This window comes from Hippopotamus amphibius, chromosome 3, assembly GCF_030028045.1.
Source record: "Hippopotamus amphibius kiboko isolate mHipAmp2 chromosome 3, mHipAmp2.hap2, whole genome shotgun sequence".
Classification (NCBI taxonomy): domain Eukaryota; kingdom Metazoa; phylum Chordata; class Mammalia; order Artiodactyla; family Hippopotamidae; genus Hippopotamus; species Hippopotamus amphibius.
Genome location: NC_080188.1, coordinates 39,395,359 through 39,406,281, shown reverse-complemented (window position 1 = coordinate 39,406,281; position 10,923 = coordinate 39,395,359). Strand labels below are relative to the sequence as shown.

General features: G+C 33.4%; 1 pseudogene; it reads left to right on the top strand.

The window, feature by feature from the left end:
- Positions 1 to 9,435: 9,435 nt before the first annotated feature.
- Positions 9,436 to 9,820, top strand: LOC130850263 (cytochrome c oxidase subunit 5B, mitochondrial-like; annotated as a pseudogene).
- The last annotated feature ends 1,103 nt before the right edge of the window (positions 9,821 to 10,923 follow it).

The window sequence follows — 10,923 nt, the reverse complement described above, 5'->3', positions numbered from 1 at the left end:
TTTCTACATTTGTAAAGTTAAAAATAAGTCTAAAGCAAATAACCTAAAACTTTTGGTACTATTATCAACCAAAGAATAATTGGTGTAAGGAATTTTTAGATGAAGATTTGTGCCAGTTTAGTAACAGGAAGAAAAATGGGAAAGGATAATGTAACTGAGGTTAAGCCTCAGGGAAATGTACTAGTACTAACGGAGGACCCCTGCCCATGCCCAAAAATTGCAGCTCAAGCACCAGAACTGAAAGATTTCCACTCAACCTTGTTATGCCCCCAGCCTGCTATAAGAGCCTGAGTAAAATATTTGACTCAAACGCTTCATTTGTAAAAGTAATAACTAATTAAACTCATAGAATTATTACTAATGCTCATGTGTTTGACCTCCCTAGAAATGACTCTAAGAATTTACAAGGCATATTATTATTTTGCATAGAATAGGCAAATCTTTTCCATTCACCAGGCTATGAACTTAAAGTGTTGTGGACAGGTTTCAGGATTCTAAAGCTGATGGATGCAGTTAGGCACAATTATTGCTGGCAAATTTGTCTTTTGTCGATACTTCTGCTCAACCTTTTCTTTCTTTGCTATTTCCTAACAATTCCTTTCTCCCTTCCTGATCTTAAGTTGCCCTATTCTTTTACCTGCCATAAGGAACAAATTTAAATAGATGAATAAATAAAACAAATGATCTGATAATTCACACCTAGTTATAACTGATATTTTTTCATTTATTCCAGGCAAATTTGCTATTTATTTATTTATTTTTAAATTTTCATTGGGGTACAGTTCATTTACAATGTTGTGTTAGTTTCAGGTGTACAGCAAAGTAAATCAGTTATACATATACATATATCCACTCTTTTTTTTTTTAGATTCTTTTCCCATATAGGCCATTACAGACTTTTGAGTAGAGCTCTCTGTGCCACACAGCAGGTTCTTATTAGTTGTCTGTTTTATATGTAGTGTGTATATGTCATTCCCAATCTCCGCCCCCCAATCCCCTGGTAACCATAAATTTGTTTTCTACGTCCATGACTCTAATTCTCTTTTGTAAATAAGTTCATTTGTACCCTTTTGTTTTAGATGCCACACATAACAATATCAAATGATATCAAATTTGCTATTTAAAGAAAACTACAGGAAAAGAGTTCACCGAAAAGAGTGAATGTGAAATTGTTCAACTTTGGTAACAGGAGTACCCAAGTAAGAGAAATAGTTTTACATTAATAACTATTCTCCCCATGCAGGTATTTGTCTGTTCTGCCAGCCTCATAGAGGTGGCATCTTTCCTTTTTTCCAATAATCTGAAAATGCAACCAACAACTCAAAATCCAGAAAAATGACATAGTACTTATATTAAGTTCCTGGTATATTCTTATAACACTTTCCCCCTATACTTCTATTTTTTTTTTTTTTAGGGCAGTGGTTTCCAGACTGTGTTTATTTTATTTACAGAGTGTTGAGCAGAGTTCCCTATGCTATACAGTAGGTCACTGTTGGTTATCGATTTAATTATAGTGGTGTGTACATGTCAATCCCAAAATTCCAATCTATCCCTCCCCCCAACCCTTCTGCCCTGGTAACCATTAGTTCACTCTCTAAGTCAGTGCCCCCATACTTTGAATTTGTGTTCTTTGATTGTTTCTTTATTTGACAATAACTTTGTAATTATAAACTCTAAATGCACAAAGTATAATTTAAATTTTAAAATGAAAATTTTGTAAAGTGAAAAGGGTAAGGTAAGTCCATCTTTCCTGGGGCATTATTATTCACTATTAATAAAATGCATTATTTACTACTGATAAAATGATGTATCAAGCATTTATAATTATATATGCTGCATAGTATATTTCTAACCAGAAAGAACTTCTATTTTGACGAGACTATTATGAGAACCAACTTTTTTCACTTAGAACTTTGAATATCTGAATATTGGAGAAGTTTCCATAGACTAGCTTCAGGCTCTGTAAATTTTAACTCTTATTTCTCCTCCACTATCCACACACTTCTAGTGCCAGGTGCTTCGAAGCATGCTCACATATACACATACATGTATATATATGCATATGTATATAAATATACACCTTCTATATAACTATGTGCCAAAGCATATGGCACTGGAAGTAGGTGGATATGAGTGGATATTCATATAGAAACTATGTATGTATATATTATATTTACATAATTATGTATGTACTATGTAGATAATTTCTATATGAGTATGTCCCAAAGCAAGTATAGAATGTATATATATACATATATATACATATGCATATATACGTGTATGTATATATAAACAGGTATATATGTTTGGGCATATGTATATGCAAATGCATTTACATATACATAAATAATAGTACAAAGTGGGGATTTTCCATTCCTCACTGGAATCAAAATAGGATAAATCTGATGTAGAATATGATGATAAAATGTATGTTCTAATCACTATAGCAAGCACTAAGAAAGATTCAAAAAATATATTTAGAAAGATCAAGTTACATCAGGGACTACCAAATCTGGCATGCATGCAATCCCCCTGAGCAAATAGCTATGTGTTCCGAGGATATATGCCTGTAGGTTCTTTCACACTAAGTGTTGCTTGAGGCCTCTGTATAACAATGTTCCAATAAAACTTTACTTACAAAGACAGATGGTGGTATGAATTTGACCTTGAGGTCAAACTGCAGTTCAGGATGATTACAGGTGAAATTAGTATAACATGAAGCTTTATAAATATGGAAATATTATTTTGATATTTTTATTTGTTACACATCTAATCTAACTATTTAAGCAATGGCATTAGTTTTACAGGCAGCCTGGACTGAAAAATGGCAGTATAAAATGTACATTAATGGGAGATAACTGTTCAATTAGTGTTATAATAAATGCTTTGCAAGTTCTAAATAAGTAAGGACAAAGGATAAAAAGATTGTTTACATGGTGCTGAAAAGCTAATAACTAAATGCAGCAATGTTAAACAAGATGCAAAAAAAAATTATACCTAGAACATTAGTAGTAATTATAATTTTAACTAATATATTTGTATATTATGTTGTATTACCCAGGTCATTGTTAGGAAATAAAAGTCATAATAAACCTATAAATTGTACAATGACTAGAATATTGAGATACTTGTCACAAAACCTGGATCAACCTTTTAAAGCCATAACTTTATCTATGGTTTATTATGTCATTTGTTGTATTATCAGAAATAACAAAAAATGGCAGGCTTACATTGTAGGATCCAAAAGAAAACCAGTTGTGAAAAAGTCTATTCTGTATTATTCCTTTGATTGGAAAAAATTATGTAGTTGTAATGCTAATAAATGCCCACAATTATGATCTAAGATGATGTCTTGAATTATCAAGAATATACTAAAGATCAGATATTATCATTATGGTTTAAGTATATTTTATTATATAAAACAATATAAAAATTATTAATTATGTGTGGTTTATTAACTGTTTATTTAATTAATGAGAATGACCTATCCCTTAAACATTCTCAATAAACATTTAATCATATATTTGTTTAGAAATATCTAACACTATTGGTGCACAAATCTTAGTCCTGTGACATACAACATTCTAACTGAAGTTTCAAGAAAAATTCAAAGCTCATAAAATGATCGTTTAGGTGCTTCCAGATTTTTCAGTCACCTTTTCAAGCTCGTATTTTCATTCACTCACTTTTCTCTTCAGAACAGACTTTCTGAAGGCCCAGTGACAGACTTTCCACAACATATTGTGTACTTCAGAGCACACTTTATTATCATTATTTCCACAGCTTGTATATCCTTTATGCAAATCATAAGAATAATATGACAATTGACAGTGTTACTGAATTAATTTTACAGAATATAAATGTGTTCCTTCATAAGGCTTGCATCAAGTATCCAATTATAACCATATTACTAATTCTGAGGGATTTATAAAAATGGCTTTCATTAGTAGTTTTTAGTGACCATTTGCAATTTTATTCTAAATATATTCTTTAACAGTTTAGTGTGCATATTGTTGGTTTATAATTTTTTAAATATAATATTTATCACATCTTAAGTCCACTTCTCTTTTCTTTCTGATTCTTCTTTTTTGAAAAACTAATTTCTATGCTATATATTCAATTTTAAAATGTACTTCCATTCAACAAGCTAGTTTGGGGTATATAATGAATTGAAAACTCTGACAATGAATTTCTAATAGATTTTGTGTGGGGGATTATTAAGAGGTAAAAGATATTCTAGATCTTCCTAAAGTGAATACTTCATTTATTTAATGAGTGGTTTGTTTGCTTAAGGCACTCTTTCAATTTGTACCACTTGGTAATATACCCACCAGGAGGCAGGTTGGCCTTCTCACCCTAAATATATTTAATGCTTTCTTCAGCCCCCAGCATCCATTTTCCCTAACCAGTTGGGGCATATCTTGTAAACAGAATAAATAATTAGATCCTTAACAGCTTCTTACTTGGAACATGAATTTTTAATCACTTAAGTGCAACATGGCAGAATGAGTGAACATATGCCTATATTTTCCTAAAAAAAATAATGATCAGAATCACTATTCTCAGCAGGGCTCTATAAGAAAAAGAGAGAGAGAGAGATTTAATGGAGCCTGGTGGCCTCAGGACACTATCAGTAACAAAGAATGCAGCTTAGGTTTCTTGGAAAAACTCTGGCTTCCACATTAAAAAACAATATCTGTAAGCCAGATATCTCCCCAACAATTACCCTTTAAGTATGCTCACTACCATATTAGCAGTCAGAGAGATCAGTGCTTTACTTATAGTGTGACACATTTTAATTATATGTCCCATCTCTTATTTTTCATGTCTTCTGAAAACAGTAAGAAAAAAGACAGAGAATTCATAATGCAAGTTATTTCAAGACTTAAAACCTAACCGTAGAATTTTTTTTCTATTTTTCCAGTAATAGAATTGTTCATCTCTTTCATGACTATAAACTTTCTACTCCCTTTTTCTCTCTAGTAATTAAAGCAATATTGCCAGAAGAATGATATTGTAAGTCACACTGAAGAGCCAATTAGCTTTTTTTTGGTACATGATTTATGCAAACAAGCTTTAGTATGTCCTGAGATATTTGTTCCAAATTAGGTGACATGCCCCAGTTTTAAAATGTTACAGTTCTCCTTTGTCTCACGAGAAAAACATCTATTCAATGAGTTTACATGGGCCATGACCTTTATTAATTCTTACATACTTTTTCAAAGTACTGGATTTTCTGATTCATTCTTTTTTTTTTCTTGAAGTGTCACATCTGAATTACTCAGCAGATACACATTTCAAGCTGACTGTATACTTAAAAAGAGCAAGAGAAACTTTCCTTTCCTACTCCCTCCTTCCTCCTCCCTTCCTTCCTTCTTTCCTCCTCCCTCCTTCTCTCTCTCCCTCCCTCCTTCCCTCTTTCTTTCTTTCTTTCTTTTTCTTTCTTTCTTTCTTTCTTTCTTTCTTTCTTTCTTTCTTTCTTTCTTTCTTTCTTTCTTTCTTTCTTTTTCTCTTCCTATTTTGAATTTAAAAAAACAAGGAACTTGATTTCCAATTTAAACCATTAGCAAGACCTGTGGTTGGGTGCCATTATGTTACTAATGGATCCACAGTGCAATGTGACACCACTTGTGATTTCCATTGGGAGATATATGCTCATAATACACATGTTTATTTTAAGTCTAAAAGGGTATACTAATGGTTTCAGCACTTTAGTGTTAAGTAATGAAAAAATTTCCCCCTTGGTAGGAAACGTGTTGTAATGTAATCCATGTTTTCAAGGGATAATAGGGTCTTTTCTCTCTTTATTGGAAATATGCTGAAGTTTCAAATTAGATTCATGAATTAAGATGAAGCATGGACATGCTTGTGGTTTGCTCCAATTAACTCTCACCTCACCATCTCTCTTAAATGCATCCGGAGACTTTATTCTCACAATCTTAACTAGACACATGGTTGCTCTAACATTGCTCTAAGATTCCATTGCTCTAGATTATAACTACATTGGGTTTGTGTGTTTATGATTTATTATATCATTGCACAGTTTATTGGCTTATTTGCTTTACTGATTTTTATTTGAATATTTGATAGCTGCTAAGTACTAACAAGATAGATTACTTTTAAAAAATAAATAAAAGAAGACTTTAATTCTTAAACTTGGTAGAGACATCCAGAATGTCAGAAAACAATGGTCTTGTCAGTTTGCTCAAGCACTATATCTTGAACCCATTGATTAGCCAGTTAACATATTCTCCCTTTCCCCTCTTTTCTTTATTTTTTTATATTACTATTAGCAGTCTAAGCCATGGTAGGAAATAGTACAATTTAGGACACAGCTAGTGGAAATTGTACATTTGAGAATGAAGGAAAGATTTAAATTTGATGAGAATGGTTTCTAGAAACCAGAGACCATCAGCGAGTGTAACCAGAAAATAAGCAGTTACTCTCTCAGTCTTAACTGATTCCCAGGCACTTCTTATCCAAGCAGGGATATCCAGGGCAGGAGACAATAACAAGGAGAAAAGAGACCATTCGTGATGGCCACATTTTCTTAGGAGATAAACTTGCCAAATTAAATTGTTCATTTCAAGGATAAACCTTTCTATTCTTCTCCTTTCAAATTTAGTCTTTACTCAGGAGGGCACACATTGGTGTGGCTTCAGGAATCAACCAAAAACTTACATTAAGTCTAAACAAAATCTGGCATTTGAAAGCACTTAGGAAGGCTACATTCCCTGAAACTGTCAGATGCCATGTTGAATATTGCATGTTTCGTAGCATGCTGTGACAGCATGGATGCTTAGCTGCTTGCAAGTCGGGTATTAAGTAAGTGTAGAATGCTACAACACTGCAGAAGGGAGAGTGACTTGTAGGGGTGGTTTCTCATTAGGATTTAATATTAATCAACCAACAAGAACCTACTGTATAGCGCGGGGAACTCTGCTCAGTATTCTGTAATAACATAAATGGGCAAAGAATTTGAAAAAGAATAGATACATATATTTATATATATACACACACCCATTTATATTTATATATATGTGAATCACGTTGCTATACACCTGAAACTAATACAACATCAATCAACTATGCTCCAATATAAAATACAAATTTTTAAAAAACATTAGTTAAGTTGTGTTGTTGATGTGTGCAGCTTCTTACATAATCTTTGCACATCTTCACTGGCTACAGGGTTCAGTGAGCAGATTCCATCTGCATGTACCAAGCCTTGAAGGAACAAGTGTGGATATCTTTACCAGTCATTTCAAGAAGGCATTACAAAAGACAATGATTTTACTAGGGATGCTCCAGTTTATACCTCTTGTTTTATAATATTCTCTCTTAAATCTATCTTGTTTTTCTTTTGTGCCAGTGTTTTGTCATGGACATGGAGGTTTTAGACAACCATTAATTTTTGGTTGAATTTTTACAAATGTTATCCATATGTTATTTTGCCACTTGTTACCAAGACTATTAAACAATCTCAAAAATTTAGCAAAATGGAATTTTTAAAAGTCTAGCCACCTCAGGATATCAAGTGCTCTCCCAAAACTCACTGACTTTAATACACCTGAATAGGGAATTAGAATAGTTGAGCTTCTAAATACATTCAAATATGACTAAAAGTTATATTTTTCCTAAGTTGTACTAATTATTTTTTCATTCAAATTGTAAACTAAATGTAAAGAAACAGCACCATGGAGGTCTATTATTACTTTAAAAATGCCAAACTAATAATTACATCAGAGAAGTCAGAAACATTTCACCTGTTTGTCTCAGTTCCTTCACATGCCTCCGATGTAAGTACACAAAGCAGACACCACACACACACGCTAAGTACTCCAAGATACAGAAGGGCTGTGTGGCTTACCAGTGATTACAGAGCTGTCTTTCAACAGATTGGAACAAATTCATACCTCCTTTTGCAGTTCTCCTGTTCTTTACATTCAGCTTTATTATCCATGTTAACAATACAAGATAGAGGCTGTAGCAATAAAAAAAAAAAGGCTTATACATTTTAGGCATTAAATGTAGAATGATGCTTCCATACTGCGTTTACGTAATCAGATTGTCATGCAGCCTACATCTAATTTCAGTTCTTTGCTTAAAACTCATTCAATTGCTCAAAAGTTCTTATTTTAAAAATGTAATGATTGAATAATTCTGCTTCAAGTGGCAAAAATGGTTAATTTGGACACACACTGATAAGAAAAGGCAATGGAAGACAGTAATAAGGCAGTCAATGCCAAGTGAAATAAAACAATTGTGCCAGCAGTTGGAATGCCATATGGAAAAATGAAGCCTGGTTTCATAATCAGGATGGAGAAAAATCTGTCAAGGGTTATTTTTGTTGCATATTCATGACCTGATAAATTGTGTTAATTGCTAAAAGAATGAGGAGTTAACCAAGAATGGATTTATTGTGATAGAAATGGAATATGTTAAGAATAGCAAAACAGTTTAGAAAATCTATATAGGTGGTAGTTCAAGGTTTTGTTTTAGTTTTTTTCTTTTCCTTAGAATTGGCAGGGGAAAAAAGTACACTTTGTGTCATCCCTATTAAAATATATTTTCATATGTATTTTCTACAGAAATATCAGAAATGTTGAGCCACTTAATATGAATTTAATTTTGTGTTTCACATAAATAAATAGATATGGGACAAAGGCATATATATATATTAAATGACAAGAATTTGAGGCAATGTTCTATGTTATGTTGTTTTGGAGAGTACTTCCTGCTGCATACATTCAACCATAAATAAGATACTTTTTTTGTTTCTGTTTTTGTTGTTATTGATGGCTTTTACACAGAACATAGGAGGAACAGTTAAGATTTGAAAGTCCAGACTAATGTAGACACATTAATTTTAGACTCACATTTCCGACTGCCACCTTTCAAACTCTCTAATTCAGGTCAAATGTAATTTAAAACAATCAATTTTACACACAAACCATGAACACTCTTTTAAGTGCTAGCTTTCAGCAGATTATGAGGCAAATTTAGAATAAAGAATAAAGACATAAAAGCTACTAAGCAAATACTTCCTTTTTATTTAATAGACAGGGATAAATAGAAAAAAGGTTATAAACTATAAAAAAGGTGCCACTTGAGTATTAAATGAAAGCAGCTTTTCAGATATGCTAGCAACTACTCAAAGCTTTGGCTTGATTTACTTGGATAACATAAGATTCATTCAAGTGAAACTGTGTTGCACGAGCAGTCCTAGAATAAGCTTGTCTTTGAAAAGTTCTCCAAAGTATTCTTATTTCCTAGAACTATTATATATTCTCACTAGGTTTTCCAAACTTCATACTAACCTAGGAAAGTGTTTCAGAATTTCCATGTGAGCCGACTGACCTCACCTCAATGACATACAATCAACTACCCTTCTGCGTGATTTCAGACAATTAAAGATCTGTCTTGGCAGGTGTGATGGCTTCAAGGTTATTTCACAGAGTTGGAGCACTGGCCACACAGGTCCTGAGCGCCTGCGTTCCCAATGGAGTCCACGCAGTGAAGTCTGGCATCTGGAGGTAGCGTTCCTACTGATGATGAGCAGGTGCCTGGGCTGGAGAGTGAGGTCATGCTGGCTGCACGCAGAGGACTGGACCCATAGAATATGCTTGTCCCAAAGGCAGCCTCAGGTGCAAAGGAAGACCCTAATTTAGTTCCCTCCATCACCAAGTGGATAGTGGGCTACACCTATGAAGAAGACAACTGTGCTGTCACCTGGTTCTGACCACATAAAGGTGAGGCCCAGCGATGCCCTAGCTGTGGAACCCATTACAAGCTGGTGTCCCACCAGTTGGCCCACTGAGCCTCTGCATTAACTCACTCAAAATGTGGTGTAAAGTTTCTTCTTTCCAAAAAAGACTAGCCATTACATTGGCTCCTCCTCCAAAAATAAAAAATTAAATAAATATCTGTCTTTCAATATTCTATTGTGGAAAAGTTATGACTTACCATCAAGAACATAAGTTGTTTTAGTTGAGACATCATGTTCATGCAAATTACAAATTAGCCTGTGAAATTACTATACACAGATTTTTGTCAGAGGCATGCCTACTGACTCAGTTGTGCCAACCTGAAACAATAAGGGATGTGCACCAAACAAATCGTACAAATCAACTGGTGGTGCATTATCCATTAATGTATCCTAAACTTTTTCAATAATTTTCACTAGTAGTAACCTCTAGGGCAAAATGTTTCTTCCCATTTGCTACCATAATATAGGAAAGTTTGAAATGTAATATCAATGGAAGAATAATACATTATGAAAATAAAAGTGCTATTTTAAAACATAAAAAATATTGCAGAATATGATTTAGATTCTCCTGCCCTAGTCCTGTATCACACTGAACTTCTCCTTTAAAACACATTACCCTTATGTTCACATGTTTCCCTTCTGGACTGTAAGTTCCTGAGGGCAAAGACTAGATCTCTGTTGTCAGCACTGGATTTTGGTATCAAGTACAGTGTTTACTACACAGAATTAGCCCTTGAAAGGTTTTTAAGTAAGAATTTTCCCTAAGGGTTAATTAATTGGAACACAGATTTCTGAAGTTATTTGAACATACTAACAGGTAAATGGATTTCAAAATTAAGTAACCAATTTTTAGAAGTGGTTGCAAATTTTATACATTTCTTAATAATGAATAAGTTTCTTATTATGTACCAGTATTAAATATTATATGGACTTACATCCTCTTTACATGGATCTAAAGCATATACATTATATCAAACTGATTCATCATTATGAAATCTAGCACTTACAAAACTACCATGTGGACAAAGCACTGTAAGCCCTGTATTTTAAGGCCAATGCCTGATACCATGTAGAAAAGCAAGACATACACTTTTTTGCTCAAACAGTAGTGCTGGACTGAATTGCAGGAAAGTCAATCTCTTCACCTCCAGTAC